This window comes from Mastomys coucha, unplaced genomic scaffold, assembly GCF_008632895.1.
Source record: "Mastomys coucha isolate ucsf_1 unplaced genomic scaffold, UCSF_Mcou_1 pScaffold22, whole genome shotgun sequence".
Taxonomy (NCBI): Eukaryota; Metazoa; Chordata; class Mammalia; order Rodentia; family Muridae; genus Mastomys; species Mastomys coucha.
The window spans coordinates 170,619,245-170,636,208 of NW_022196905.1; the positions used below are offsets into that span (position 1 = coordinate 170,619,245).

The following is a 16,964-nucleotide window of genomic DNA, read 5'->3' on the forward strand; positions in this document are numbered from 1 at the left end:
ACTGCTTGCTAATAGGAGCCTGATATAGCTGTCTCCTGAGAGGCTCTGACAGTGTCCAACCGTGGAGAGCCATTCCAAGAGTGAGAGGTCTCATAAGCAAGCCCTCATTTGGCTAAGCTTGCTGCCATTGGTTGCTTCCACATCTGGTGACCTATCCGCTTTTGCCACGTGGCCCATTGGGATTGGCTAAGCTTGAGAGTACTCAACGGCTGAGGGTGGGCCGGAAGGCGGAGCTTAAGTAACTGGCTCCCCAGAGGTAAGAAGGCGGAGCTTAAGTAACAGCTTGAGAGAGGCAGGAGCGGGAGAAGCCAGAAGGCAGAAGCCAGAAGTAGGAGAAGCAGGCAGGAGGAACAGGAGGAAGAAGCAGGCGGGAGAAACATTGTTGAAAGGACAGAACAGGGAGGACATGACAGTACTGTCACGTCTGCCTTGACCAGCAAGAAAGACACAACCCGAGCTCTTCCTTTTGCAGTTTATTTCAGGAACCTTTTAACAATGTATGCAGCCCTTACGAGAACAACAATATGAACCAACTAGTACCCTCAGAGCTTCCAGGGACTAAACTACCACCAACCAAAGAGAACACATGGAGGGACTCATGGCTCCAGCAGCATATGTATAACAGAGGATGGCCTAGTTGGTTATCAAGGAGTAGAGGCCCTTGGCCCTGTGAAGGTTCTATGCCCCAGTGTAGGGGAATGCCAGGGCCAGGAGGCTGGATAGAGTTTGTTGGTGAGCAGGGGGAGGAGGGAAGGAACAGGTTTTTTTTTTTTGTTGTTGTTGTTGTTTGTTTGTTTGTTTATTTGGAGGGGAAACTAGGAAAGAATATATCATTTGAAATGTAAATAAAGAAAATATCTAATAAAAAATAAAAACAAGAGAAGGAAAATTTGTTAGAATAAGAATTTCTTTTCTTTCTTTTTCTTTTTCTTCTTTCTTTTTTTGTTATTTTATTTACATTTCATATGTTGTCTCCCTTCCTGATCTCCCTTTTGAAACACCCCCATCTCATCCTCCCTCCTCTTTGCCTCTAAGAGAGCGCTCCCACACCTACTTATTGGCCCTACCCTTCAAGCATTACCACCTACAATGGAGCATCACACCTCTATAGAATCAAGGGCATCTCCCTCCCATTGGTGCTCAATAAGGTCATCCTCTGCTACAAATGTACCTGGAACCATGGACCCATCCATGTATACTCTTTGATTGGTGGTTTAGTCCCTACGATCTCTGGGTGGTCTTGTTGGCTGATATTGTTTTTCCTATGGGGTTGCAAACCTCTTCAGAATTTCAATGTCTAACCTCAATCACAAAAGGAGAGAGAAAAAAGAACTAGTAGAGCGTTTGAAGGCAGAACAACAGAGGTCATCAAATCAGGAAACAGATGTTAAACAGTCTTAAAGACAGAAAAAAAAAAGAAATAAAAATAAAGAAGGGAAAGAAGGAAGGAAGAATGAAAAATGAAGAGAGAAGAAATAAACCTCAAACAGTCTACATGACTATTATAAGAAAAGAACTGATGTTTATGCCCTTAGATTTTCAAGAGGGTAAGAAGAAAGAAAATGAGGCTGAAGTAAATAATTGAAGACACAATGACGATATTATATTTTATCCTACTTATTTGTCAATTAAAAACAATTTTTTAAAAAATTGATGATCAATGTCTTGAACTGAATACATGTTTAGAGCAGTGAAAAGAGAAAAATTTCCTTCCCTGTCCTCAAAGACAATCAGTTCAGTAGTACTTTTTACTCAGGAAACACAGGGATAGAAAAATGTGGCACCGTGTTTTCACGTGGGAAAATAAAAGAAATGTCAATGTCAAGTTCAGTACTCAGCAAAAACATTCTTTAGGAGCAAGGAAGAAATCAAAACAGTCTCAGATCAAGGGAAATTAGGAGACCATTCTTTTTACATGTAATCCTGCTATGAATAACTTCAGGGAGTCTTCTAAACAGAGGTAAACGACAAAGGGAAATCATTAACATCAAGGAGAAAGAACAATGGGAAGAGTGTTTCAATAGGGCTTCCCTTCTTATATTGGATACCCTGTTGGATGCTATGCTTAATACAGATCACAACAAAGGTAGAAGAAATATTTGACAATCATATAAGAGGAAAAGCACATTGATGTATGGATTCTACATTCTACTCAAACTAGTACAATATTCACATATTGTTCAACAGGTTATGTGCATATATAATTTAATATAAAATATAAGACTACTATAATGAAAATGGAATTAAAAGAAAATTCAATAAATTCACAGGAAAACACTTTTGGAAAGCACATCCATATGAACTTTAGGATTGTTTTCCCTGCTATTTCTGTAAGAATATTGTTAGAATTTTGGAACGGGTTGCTTTGAATTTGGGCATATAAGAGTTTTGGCTTTCACTCTCCCTCTCTCTAAGCATGTGGGAGCCTCCCAAATCCTTCAGTGTCTTCAACTTCTCTTTGATGTCCTAAAGTTTCTATTGTAGAGTTTCTTTAGTCCTTTGTTAAGTTTACGTTCAGCGCGTTTGTACCTATTGTGCATGTGTTCGTTCTGATTTCTTTTTCATCATATTTTTATTAGTAAACAGACAAACAATGATTTATATATGCTGAAGGTGTGTATCAGCTCTAAGAATTTTCTAGAAAACGTCTTCAGGGCCTTTGGAAAATGGGCTCATATTTGGATGCACGGATAATTCACTTCCTCTCCTGTTCGCTTTCCTCCTGAATGATTGCTTAAGGTTTCAAGAACAATTTTGAGAAAGATGGGAGAGACTGGTCATTTTTGTCTTCTGGATCAGTGTAGATGGTTTCTAGTCACTCCATTTAATATGCTGGCTTTGGGTTTGTTCTATATAGTCCTTATTTAGAAGTATGAGCTCATTATTACTTTGTTTGGGGCTTTTGTTATGGAGGTACGATGCAATTTGTCATAGGTCTTTTTTGAATCTATTGAGATGATCATACAGTTTTGGTCCTGAGTCTACACAAGTAGTATACTTCACATACTGATGTCTTTATATTGTACTGTTCACATTCCTGAAGTAAAACAAGGATGATCATGGTATACAATCATTTTGTGTGTGTGCCTAAATTCACTATGTGAATATTTACTGAGAAGTTTTGAGTCTATGTTAATATAACCCGTTGGTCTACAGTTCTCTTTCGTTCTCTGCCCTTGTAATTTAGCTTCCTAGGCTGGCTTTCATATGTTCTTTCACTTTATATTTTATGAAATAGTTCTAAGGAATGTTCATGTTAGTTCCTTTTTGAAGGTCTTGTAGAATTCAGCTCCTGTAGCTCTTGGCTTTGCTTTGTAAGTAGACTCTGCAAATGATTCAGTCTCATTGTTTATTGTAGATATGTTTAGCTTGCTTATATTCTCTTGATTTAATTATGGTAGGTCACTTACAACTAGAAATTCACCCATTTCTTCTAGATCTTTACAATATGACTTTTCAAAAGTATTCCCTAATATTTCACTGGGTTTCATTGTGCTATCTTTTTTTTTCTCTAATTACATTCATTTAGATGTTCATATTGTTTATTATGTCTAGAATGGAGATCTTGTTTATTCTTTCAAATAACTAACTCTTTGCTTGGACCTATAAACTAGTTTGTTAGTCTCCCTTTGTTGATTTCTGTTCTGATAATTACAATTTCTATGCATATACTGTTTCTGGGTTTGGCTTTTTGTTTTTTGAAGACCTTGTGTTGCATCATTAAGCTATGTAGATGAGTTTTTGATGTTTGGTAAAAATTACCATCATTATTAATTTGATTCTGTAACATTTCTCATGTATCTCAGAGTTGCCTCAAACACACTACATAGCTAAGAATGTGCTTGTCTTCCCAGTTCTGTTTACTTTGATGTCCCAGGAGTTGGGATCGCACACATGCATAAGCAGATCTTGTCTCTACAATTTTAATATGAGCATCCAAACTCTGTCTATTATGACTGCCTTTGCTTTATTGTGGTGTCAGATAAGTTGTGTTTTAATTTTTATATAATTCTAAGAATTTGTAAAACTCCTTTATGAATAGTTCAGTGATTCACTGATCATTCAATAATATATTGCTTAATTTCCATATACTTGTATAGTTAGTGCAGTTTCTCTTGTTATTAATTTCTGATTTTATTCCATTGTAATCTCATAGGGTACAGGGATTTTTCCATCTGCGTATTATTTACTTATGTTTTAGCTGCATAATGATCTAATGTGTGATGTATATCACAGAAAATTCCATGGGATGATGAAAAAATTGTATTCTATAACTGTGAGAAAGAATTGATCTGTAGTACAGTTTAATTCTGAGGTTCTTTTAGTCCCACGGATTTATCTGTTAATGCAAATGTGGCATTTATACCATCCACTATTATGTCCAGTATTGTTTGTTTTAGGAAACTGAGCATTCCAGTATTCAGTGTATAAATTATTTATTAACTTCAGTATAGTTCTGGTTTTTATCATATAGAATTTTAACTCCACTCTGTTTTGTTAGGTATAATTAATTTGTTGGTTTTGAATTCTGCTTGCCTGTTATATCAACTTCCCTGTCAGTTTTTGTGAGTCAAATATGCCTACTACAGATAGTAAACAATTGTGTTTTATTTGTTTTAATAAGTTCTCCTAGTCGGTGACTTTTATTGAGAGTGAAGGATCATTTATATTTAAGGTTCTTATTAATAGTGATTAGCTGTTGCCAGTAACTTTTTGGGTTCACTTGAATACCATTTGACCTTTTAGTTATCATCTATTTATATTAAGGGGGTATGTGTATCCTGAGATGACTATGAATGTTTGCTGAAATGGGTATGATTGATTCTTATCTAGATCTTTTGTTTATCTATGCTTTTTATAAAATTTATTCTCACTCTCATAATTAAATTTCTCTTCCTCTTCTTTGTGTAGGATTGCTCTAAGCATTTTCTGCAATACTGCTGGTAGTCCTGAACTGGTCTTATTCATAGTTGTCTTATAAGGTCTTTATTTCTCTACCAATTTAAAAAGGTAACTTTGGTAAACATAGTAAGTCTAATTAATAGTTATTTGCTTTCAGGGCTTGAAATATATTATTTAATGAATCCCCAAATTTCAGGTTTGTGCCAACAGGTCACAGATTATTCAGTGAGCTTCCTTGCTTACATTTTTTTAACTCCAGTGGTGCAATTGGTTAGAATGTGGTACTTATGCAATGTTTTTCTGACAGGGCTACCTTTGCAAGTGAGATGGAATTTTTCTCCCTAAGATTTTCATACTATTATTTTACGTTGTACTTTTTATATTTAAACTGTAATATATTGTGGAAAAAATTATCTCTTGGCATGTTATTTTGGTGACCTAAATGTTTCTGGTACATGGATATCAATTAAGAAATTTTCTCCTATAAATTTTATTTTTGAGATAAATCTCATGATGCAGTTTTGGCTGGCCTGGAGTTTATTATTTAGATCATTCTGGCTTGGAACTCCCTATTTAGAAAATGGTGGCCTAAAACTCACAGAGATCCTCTCACCTCCTGAGTACAGGGATTAATGTCAAACACCTCCATATCTGGCTATCATTTTGTCACATAGTTTTCTTAATCTTTTATTTCTTAGATCACTTATTTTTTAAAAGTTTAATTCTTTATTTGAACTATAGATTATTCCCCAGAGCTCTTAAAAATGATGGTCAGGCTTTTGATGTCATTATTACTATTGGCATCTCTATAGTATTTTCTTGACATGGTCTTCCATTTCTCATATTCTTCATTCTCCTTAGCTTAGTTTAGTAGAGGTATTTTCCATTGAACTTTTATTTAATGAAATTTGATTAATTTTACATTTCCAAATATCTGCCCTTCAAAACAAAGTTCCCTCTGAATTTTTTATACAATGCTTGTTGCTTTCTTTCTCATCCATGTTGCTGACTTTCTTGTTTATGTTATGATTTCATTTTGTTATTATATGTAACTGCTGGTTTGTTTCATTTTTAAGGTTTTGATCCTTTTTATAAGAAGACTTTTGATTTTTTTTTTTTTGCCATTTCAACAGTGTCTGTACTTTGGATGTTATTTTGTATTTTTGGGTATTGAATTTTGGGATGCATGCTAGACAATTTGATTGTAATGATGAGATATGCAACTCCTTTAACTCTCTTAAATATAAAATGGATCAGATTACTGCAGGTATATGTCACATGGCACATTTTATTTTATTGGTGATGTCCTTCAACTGGTACTATGTGGTGTATATCTCTCTATTTCTTTGAAAGTCTTTAAATTGAGTATGTCAAGATCCTCCACTTTGGTCTTCCACAAATCCATTTATCTATTTTGGTTCTTTTGCATCTTCATTAAATTTTAGGACTCAACTAATTTGTTGGTAGTTTTATGGAGTCATGTTATATGTAAGTTTCAAAAGAATTGTTTTTATTGTTATGGTCAAGCTATTTGTGATTTCTCTAATTTAAAAACAAATCTGTGCCTTGCAATTTTTAAGATATTTATTATATAAATTTCCATTTTTCTACCCCTATTTAAATTATTTCTTATGCAGTATAAACAGTGTCATATTCCAAAACTTTGCTGTTGATGTGTTCATTGCTAGGCCATGGGAATGAACTTGAGATTTATTTTTTAATGTTATCTACAATTTTACTAGACTCATTTATTAAGTCTATATGGTCTATTGTCAATTCCTCATGATGAACAACAGACAATGACACCGAAGTAGTTTTATCTGTTAATATCTAATTGCTGAACTATTAATATACATCTCGCTCCTTGTAGCATGTAATGAAGAACTTGAGTAAAACTGTTGAGTAAACATGATAACACTAAATACTTTTTCTATTCTTGTTACCCTCCTGGTTTGAGGCCTGCCTCTCATAGCCACACCTCTCTGCCCATCTCCTGCTATTTGCAATGCCTCCAACCTGGTTCCAGTTACATTCGGAAGCTCCACCTCCGCAGAGAAAAAAGGAAGTCGCTGATTGGACTGATGTGCTGACATACTTGGGGTGTGGTTTTGCCTGACATATTATACATGTTGGGGGAACAAAGGATTATCATTAAAGGTTCAAGATGGCTGAGTAAAGGCTCCTGTCTAGGGCTGGAGAGATGGTTCAGCGGTCAAGAGCACTGACTGCTCTTCCAAAGGTCCTGAGTTCAAATCCCAGCAACCACATGGTGGCTCACAACCATCTGTAATGAGATCTGATGCCCTCTTCTGGTGTGGCTGAAGACAGCTACACTGTACTCATAAATAAAATAAATAAATCTTTTTAAAAAAAAAAAGGCTCCTGTCTAATGTTTTAAGGTACCTTCCTCGTGGGTAGGTATAATTTTGGCCACCCTATCTCCTCCTATCTCTTTTATCTCTTCCTATTTCTTTCTAACTCCATATTCCAGGTAACCTACTGTTTTTACATTGCTGCTGTAAAGCAACATATTCTCAATACTGAGTAAGAGTACTTAATTTTTTATTTGGAGTATAATATGGTTTCTGTATATTGTTTTAAAATAGATGATGTTTATTAAATGAAAGTTTTTAAAGTTAATGGATTATATGTGTTTGTGACTCTATACAGTCAAGTGATTTATCCATTTAGATTGTCTACCTGAAAAACTGAGTCGATTAAGTTTAAGTACTAAAACAACATAGATGTCCAACTGACTTATGCAGTATTTTCATTGTTCGCTCAAATTAATCTGTTAGTGTTCTGCAAGTGTTGAGTAACAAGCTTAGGAGCTTGTGTATACTAATGGAGCACTCTATTTCAAAGCTGTACCCACGGCCTGTATTTTCTACCTTAATTTATTAATTATTATCATGCATTTATGCTGTAATATAGTTATTAATGCAAATTGAATATGTTATATTTTTGATCATAGTATAACGTGTAGAAATGTGTGTATGGGTGCAGGTGCCGATGGAGTCGGAAGAGGCTGGCAAATGCCTTGGAGCTTCAAGTACAGACTGTTGTTGTTTGTTCTATGTCAATCCTCAAAACTGAACTGAATCCACTATGTGAGTGATGTTAACCACAGCGTCATTTCTCTAGTACACATTTCTTTTATATCACTTTCTCACTATGTGCTTTGGTCTTGCCTGCAGCTCACTATGTGGCCCTAGCCAGCTTTGAACACATAATTCTCTGGGCTCAACTTCTTTATGTGCTTGGATTTTAAGTGTTTGACATGCTAGTGTTTTATGTTTTAAAATAATCATGCTTTTACTTTTTTTTTTTAAAGTAGTAGTACTCCAGGATTACCTAGTATCTTCAAAGCCTTACAAAATGGTAATGCCTTTAGCTTATGTTAAGGGAGGAAGATTTCTATGAGTTCAAGACCATCCTGAGCTATATTAGAAAATCAGACTAGTTGTGCTACATGACAAAGGATGTAAAGAAATGTAAACCAAGCAAAGTATCATTTTATTTTATTCATGAACGATGTTAGACTACAGTTTTCTTGCGTTTTTTTTTTTTTTTTGAGGAGGAGTCTGTCTTTCTTTTATATTTATTGAAAGAGATTAAATAGAATCAATACTATTTATCTTTAAAGGAGTTTCAGCCCAGTTAGTGAAACCACCTGGACCTGGTTCTCTTTCTGTGGAATTCTGAGTTATAAACTGGTATTGTTTGAATTGTAGGGTGTAAAGTTTCAGGTAAAAAGTTTCCGCTACAGGTTCATATTTTGATCATAGGTCCTCTAACTGATGGTACCATTCTAAAGCAGTGAGCCTTCAGGTGTAGTGAATAACAGAAAAGAAAGGAGGGGGAGGAAGAGCAGGCCTTTGGAAGCTTCACTCAACACTCTTGTGAGATTGCTTTATCTGCCTCCCAGGACATCATGTAAACAAGCTATTGCTGTATGATCTGACCATGGGTCAGGCCAAATGGTCTGACCCACTTGACATGCTTTATCCTTCTACGATGGACAGAATCTCTATGAAACCAGAATCTAAATTAAATCTTTTCTTCTCATAACTGGTTCTGTTAGGAATCCTTACACAGTGATAAAAAAAAATTAGACTTTTCATATCTGAAACATCTGTAGCTGTTTGTGGTTTTGTGTTTTATTCCCTAAATTGGCAATTTGTATCTTCTTGCTGTCTTTCTTTGCCAGTGTTCTTAGATTTTTTTTTGCTTATGTTACTGATCTTTGCAAGGTGACCAGCTAACTATTGGGGTGAATCTTCCCCTATTTCATAGATTTTTGTGGCAATCTGTAAAACTTTCCTTAACTCATCAGGGTTTATTTTGTGCTTCTGTCCTAACAACTGGATTATTCTCTTTTTATATACCTAGATTATAAACATAAGCCTTTGCTTATTAGTAATTAGTGCTAAAGGATTTTCCCTTATCTCTGCTTTTACTGTTCTCATAAATGTTGCAATCCAATTTTAACTTATTTCTAGGTACTTTTGGATTCCCCACAGGACTTCCTCTTTGACTATGAATTATTTATTTTTCAAGTGTAAGAAGTTATTTTTTGTCATTGCTTTATACTTCTCTCTTAGCCTTTTCCTGTTTTCCATGTGGTTTATTTTCTAGTGTTTCTGTTTTCATTTGTTTCAAAAAAATTGTAATGCTATTTTCTATTCTTTCACTGATCCATCGCTCATTTGAATGCACACTGTTCATTCAGTTTTTATAAATTTACATAATGGCTAAAGTACATTTAATCGTTTAACTTTGCATTTGTTTGATCATGGTCAGAATAGAAATTATTTGAGTCTTGTTTTGTGATCTAGTGTATGATTGAGTTCCTACAATCTATCCTGTGTGCATGCTCAGAACATGAATTTTACAACTCTTGGATAAATTGTTCTGTAAACATTGTATTAGGTCTGGGATATACTTTAACACTGCTGCTTGATTGTTTTTGTCTTGATAATCCTTCTGTTTATGGAAATGTAATATTGGTGACTTTTAATATTGTATTTCGATTAACGTCTCTTTATATCTAATCATTCTTATTTTATAATATTGGGTGTAATACTTCCATGGTGGGAGATGGTTCAACATATACAAATAAATAAATGTAGTATATCATATCAACAAACCAAAGAACAAAACAAATATAATCATCCAAGTAGATTCAGAAAAGCATTGAAATTCAACAACTCTTCTTCATAAAAGTTCAAGGAATTTTAGTATAAAAAGTACATACCTCAGGACAACAAATCAATATGCCCCAACCAATCAATCAATATCATACCCAACATAAAAATAGAATAAGAAAAAACAAAAGATGACTTTGCTCAGTACTACATATTCACACACACACACATGCACACACATACACTCACACACACACACACACACACACACACACACACACACACACACACACATCAGGTTGGCCCGTAACAACTTGCTATGTAGGTAAGGATGATCTTGAACATCTGATTCTTCTGTTCCTATATCCCAGGTTTTAGGAATTACAGGCATGTACCTCTGTAGCTGCAGGGGATTGGAGCAATCTTACCATAACTTTAACCATGTGGCAGATGAATGAAATTAAAGATAACACATGCTTACAAATTAATATAAGTCCTTTTATATTAATTATTGAAAATGTTATGTGGTGGATTGAGTAATAATGACCCACATGGGTTCATACATTTGAATGCTTAGTCACCATACAGTGGAGCTCTTCCATAGGATTATAAGTATCAGTAGGTACAGCCTTGTTCAAGGAAGTCTGGCACTGGGGGTGGGCTTTGAGGCTTCAAAATCCCAAGCTATATCCCTAGTCTCTCTCTCTCCCTCTCTCTCTCTCTCTCTCTCTCTCTCTCTCTCTCTCTCTCTCTCTCTCTCTCTCTCTCTCTCTCTCTCTCTCTCTTTCTCTCCTTGCAGAACAGGATGTAGCTCTCAGCTACCTCTCCTGCACCATGCCCTCTACCATCATGGTCACTGCCATGATAATGATGGACTAAAACTTTAGGAACAGTAAGCAAGCCTCCAACCTCAATTAAGTGTTTTATTTTTGTAAGAGTTGCCTTGGTCATGATTTCTCTTCATGATAATAGAACAGGGACTAAGACAGGTTGCACACTGACAAAATGAATTATAATTTCAACGTCATTAATACTAAAATATCAATGCTATTCTCCAGACTATGAACCAATCCTCAGATCAACAGAAGCAAGAGAGACTATGACCGTGACCAGCCCAAATGATTTTAACAAAAAAGAAGAAAGCTCAAGCTACCACTTTAATGTATGTTCTAGTATTGCCGTAAAAGCAGATGCAGAGGTCAGGGGAAGAAAATAAAAGAATTCCATGTATTTGCTGCTGACTGGATTTCTTCAATGTACCAAAACCCACACTGGAGAATAAGCAGTTCTGCAGAGTGAATTATCCCCTGAGAAAGATTCTCACTTGGCCCTGATCACTTGCCCAATGCAAATCTCAAGGTGGATCCTCAAGGTCTGTGTGTCAGACACAAAACTGTGAAAGTGTCAGGAGAACACAAAGGGGAAGACACTTCAAAGTATTGTTTGTACCATCACAGTGACAGCAAAAAGCACAAATGAGATTCTATCAGGCTAAAGGCTTTGCATAGCAACAGAAATAACGGATAGTGGAAAAAACAAACAAACAACCCCTTCCCCACCAACCCCCCCCAAAAGAAAACCAAATCAAACCAAACCAAAACAAACCAAAACAAAAAAAGCTAGCTACAGAGCAGATATGCCTGAGAAGAACTCACACTATAGAGGACTAACATCAAGAAGATTCACTGGAAACCCAAAAAACTACACTGAAAGTCTAGGTGATATGAATAGATACTTCTCAATAGAAGATATTCAGATGACAAGCAAATATATGAAGAAATGGCAAACTTTACTAGCTGTTAGGGAATCAAACATCTCAGTCCTGTTACTATTAACAAAAATGAAAAACTAATGTCAAGAGAAATATATCAGGGAGGAAGCAGAGGAAAAGGACATCTTATTGATTTTTGACAGAGAAAAACTGTTGAGAGTCCTCAAAACTCCTAAAACTAGATGTGCTATGTGAGCCCATTATCCCACTTCTGTGTGTATATATATATGTATATATGTATATATGCAAAGAAAATGAAACATGCATGCCAATGAAACATGAGCAAATTGATATATTGCTTCATCATTAACAATAAACTTAGGTGCATACCAGTGGATGAAGGAAATGTAATTTATGAATATTATTTATCCATTAAAAATAAGGATTTGCTGGCCTCGCAGCAAAGTGGACAGAGAATGGTAAACTAAGTAAGTTAGTCACAGTAAGGCTACTTACTACCCCATAGCTCACCTATATTGGATATTTAAAATGTAATGTGGAGCAGTAATTACCAGAGATTCTTGGAAGGGAGAATGCAAAAAAGGAAATCAGATGGTGTGTACTGAATGGTAACTGAATAAACACAATAATTACTTTTATAGTATTCTAGAGCACAGGGTGGGCTTCATAGTTTAAATTGTTTTTATACTTATCTATATACTGTATTATGAGAAGCACATGCCATGTAGTGAGTATGAGGGTCAGAGGACAACTTGCTCAGAGTTATTTTTGTATTTCAGCATGTGGAACCTGGGGATTGAACTCAGGTTAGCCTTGGCTACAATCACTGTTCCCAGCTGAGGCATCTCACCTGCCCAGTTTTCATAACCCATTGCAGATTTACCAATGAATTATAGATAGCAAGTCTCCAACTACAATGTATATTTTAATTATTGAGAGGGGAACATTAATTACCTTGACTTAATCAGTATACATTGCATACACGTATTGAATTACCGCAGTGAGTCTTACACACTTTTATGATTAAAGTAATAAAAATCTATTAGAAAAGAAAAATGCTGAATTATAAAATGGCAAACAAAAATTTAAAAGGAAAACCCAATCAAACTGAAACAAACCCTTGACATGCAGATTGTAAGTCACTGTATTTGAGTAGCCCATAAGCCAGGTGGCTTTTATGATCATTGATTCCATTTCAAAATCTTACATTATGATGAATAGAAACTTTTAAAGGGCATTAGCACTCTTCAGAGAACAGATTCTCATTAGTTTGATCGGTGTTGCTGGCCTCTATGAAATACGATGTTGTTCCTCAAGCTTCATCCAGCTCTGAGACTGTCTGTTATGGAGAACATGGTGGGCATCCTCCACATCAGCAGTGTTGCTTACAAAAGATCAGCACCTTGCTGGTAGTGATCACAGGTCAGTAAAATGATTAGACAGCATGCCTCATGAGACTAACAATCTGCATGTACTGAGCAAGCACATAATAAAACATCAGAAGAATGCACAGCATGCCCAAAGACAGGGATATGAGCAATCACCCATGTCTTCACAAATTACTCTAAGCAAATACTTTCAAGTATTGGTCAAATAACTGAATCTGTTTATAGAATTGGTGATCAGCAGAAATGTTCTGTTCCTATCATAGACGATACATCACATAAAGTCCCAAGGCATTCTCAAAAGGACAATATGACATCTAGAATGTCACAGGCCATTGTCTCCAGTGACGTGTGGCCACTCTGATAGACTGCACCAAATGTTCTGAAGATCAGATGTACCATGTATTATAGATGATGACTCACGGCAAAGCTCCAGAACAGGAGCAAAGTATTAGTGTTTCTTGGCAAACCTGTTCCCTCTGTCCTAAAGCAATGACATCGATACTTCTATATAAAGGTTTGTAGTGTTCCCTATGAGTGTGGTTCTTACAAAAACGTTTAAACTCGGTGTACTATACTGCCCCTTTTACAAGTTACTGGGAGCATAATTTTTGTTGTCAGCCATAAGCATCCACACATGGATAGAGTCATACTACATATCAAAATGTAGCCTAGTCCTTAGTTAATGTGTGTTATTTAAGTACATTCATGGAAGAAGAACGGATAGTATGAGCGAGAACTCTCAACATTTGATTTTATATTTTATATGATGTATGTTGGCTAACTGCTCATTAATTTTGTCCATGTGAGTGTTAAAGGATTATGAAAGTAAGATCTAATTTTCTAGATCCAGCAATGGATGGCATCGATATATGGGAATACATTTCCATTCTACTAGATAATGTAAGCAATTGGTGAAAAGGAATTACTTACCACACATTTTAAATTCAGAAGGGCATGCATTAGTAAAATTACAGTGAACAATGATTCAGCTATCCCAGCTGGATAACCTCCAACATGCTGTTTCAAGGGTATCCATGTTCAGATGGAGGTTGTGATAGGGTGACTCACCTGCATGCTTCCTTGTGGGGCTTGGGACTGACAATGATGCTTCTTTCCCTTGGAAAAAGTCATGTGCTATGTCAAGTTCTGAGTTTATGGTGAAAGCTGCTTCAGGTGTTTTCAGCTGAAGGTATCATTCCATAGCTTGGCTTCAAAAAGCCCCCCCCCCAAAAAAAAGAAATTAACAATAATTTTCATGTAGTAATGTGTGAGTCATAAATTTTGCAAACTTTATAAGCATGAATATTTCTATTTTCCATTAGATTGATTGTATGTCTTTAGCATCCAGGAGCAGGTACCATATAGCCATTTCACCTCTTATTCTTTTTTTTGTTTTGTTTTGTTTTGTTTTGTTTTGTTTTGTTTTGTTTTGAGACAGGGTTTTTCTGTGTAGCCCTGGCTGTCCTGGATCTCACTCTCTAGACCAGGCTGGCCTACGAACTCAGAAATCCGCCTGCCTCTGCCTCCCAAATGCTGGGATTAAAGGCATGCGCCACCACCGCCCAGCTCACCTCTTGCTCTTAATTGAGATGGATTTCCTCTCTTGATGCTGACTACTAAGCTTATCACAACTTTTGGTGGTCTCCAAGGAGATAGAAAACAGACTTTTTTCTTTTTGAAATCTAATCGTTTTTAGATCTGACTTCATCTTCCAATAGAATGTATTGTTGGGCTAAATGGTCACATTTAATCTCCAGTCAGAGTTCTAAAATGAAAGAAATTGAATGCTTTGGAAGTAAACGTTTGACTATATGCTAATTTTTTTCTGATGCTTTATCTCAAAATAGTTCCATGCCTTAGCAAAGTCCAACAAAAAAAGAACTGAATCATGCTCCATTTGATTTCATCTTCAAAAGATACCGTGTCACATTTGAACATTCAGATTTTTTATTTTCTAGGAAATGTACACAGAAAGGGCACTTTAATGTCAAGCTTGGATATAGCCAAGTGGCAACATGGAATTTGATATCTTATCATAAAGACAAACATCACTGCACATTTTGGAGAAACGAAGGTGTCCAATTTATTCATTCTTTATTTTAGAAGAGAGCTAGAGAGACATGATGGTTTCTTTCTACAGTGAACCTTAGCTACATCTCACACTTTCTTTTCCTAATCCTTATTGGAACTGGAGGAAAATGCATACATAGAGTATGACAATTATATAAAAAAAAATTTACTAATCAGGGTTCTCTAGAGAAGCAGAACTGATAGAATATATGTGGGACTGGTTATAACAGATTACAGGCTGTGGTCTTGACAGTAAAAAAGTTTCTATCTACTGACAGAAAGTCCAAGAATCCAAGAGTTGTTCAGTCTAAGAGGCTAGATGTCTCAGTTCATCTCCAGAATATATTAGAACTCTGAACAAGAGGCTCTGATGCCAGTGCAATAATGAACTTGGCAGGGAGAATTAAGGTAAGCAGGCAAAAAGCAACAACTTTTTTCCATGTCTTTTATATAAGCTGCCACCAGAAGGTGTGGCCTAGACTTAGAGATAATTCTGACCTCGAATTATCCAATTAAAAAATTCCCTCACAGACAGCCCAGGAAAATATGCAATAGGTTCTGTTACAATCCATTAAAGTAGACAGAATTGATCAATAGCTAATCATTTCCCTAATGTTTATCTGTCTCCACTTCCAATCTTGGAGCAACCAATGAAGGTAAAATATGCACCCTTAATTAAAAATGTATCATAGCGATTTAAATGTGACAGTTTCTCTATCAGTTCATACACTTGACCACTAATCCCCAGATGGTGGCACTGCTTGGGAAGGCTGAGGAGGTGGGACCCTGCTGGAGAAGGGATGGCACTGGGACCTTGAGGTTCTATAGCCTATTCTCATTTCCTGTTCTCTTTCCATTTCCTGACTATGGAAGCAACGTGGCTGCATGCTTTACTTTCTATGATGGAAAGAATCCCCTGGACCAGAAAGCTGGAAGAAACCCTTCCTTCCTCAATTTGTCTCACCAGGTGTTTTGCCATAGTAAGGAGAAAAGTAAAATTAGGTATGGTGTACATTTTTTCCAGTCAGTTCTTATCCAGAATCCCCATGCCAATGTTCTTCATAGCACATATCTGAAGGTGTCTATCTTTCTCACTCAAAGTTCCCCAGGCAATCTCCCCAGTGAAAATCATGGTTGTAGCTGATTCCCATAGCAGACAAGATCTAAATAAGAATTATTTTCTACTTTACTTGGTCTTCATTCATTTTCACCAGATAAATAATGTGAAAGAATGTAAAAATGGAGATTCACATAGTTACCGCCATGAGTATGGACATATTGTACATTGATTATCAACTACTACTACTACAAGAATGGATTCACATCAGGCCAGGATTGTCAATTATTGCATATCAGAATGGATATGCATCATGCCATGACTGTCACTTTCCATCACCACAGGAACTAAAATGCAATAGCATAGCTGTGAGTCACCACCACTGCAAGACTGAATGGACCATGTCACAATTCCTAATCTCAACCACCACAAGAATGCACACACCACACAATAATTGCCACACGTGCTCATTTTTGAGGAAACAAAGACATCTGGAGCTCTTGTCATTTGTGCCACATCCCTATCCAAAAGAGAGGCCCACAGCAGAGGACAGAAGACTTGTAAAGACATAGGCAACTCTATAATGAGACATGCATATTAGTTATTTCTTGCTGTAAGAAGTCAAAAGAGACCCGTTCATCTGAGACACCATAACCAGCGACAATGGG

The 16,964-nt window shown here is 36.1% G+C and overlaps 1 long non-coding RNA gene across 1 annotated transcript; it reads left to right on the top strand.

Annotated features, from left to right (window-relative positions):
• Positions 1-209: 209 nt before the first annotated feature.
• Positions 210-11,279, top strand: LOC116071285. Its single transcript, XR_004110805.1, has 3 exons — positions 210-256; positions 7,909-8,012; positions 11,108-11,279. It is a non-coding gene; the product is annotated as an uncharacterized LOC116071285 (long non-coding RNA).
• The last annotated feature ends 5,685 nt before the right edge of the window (positions 11,280-16,964 follow it).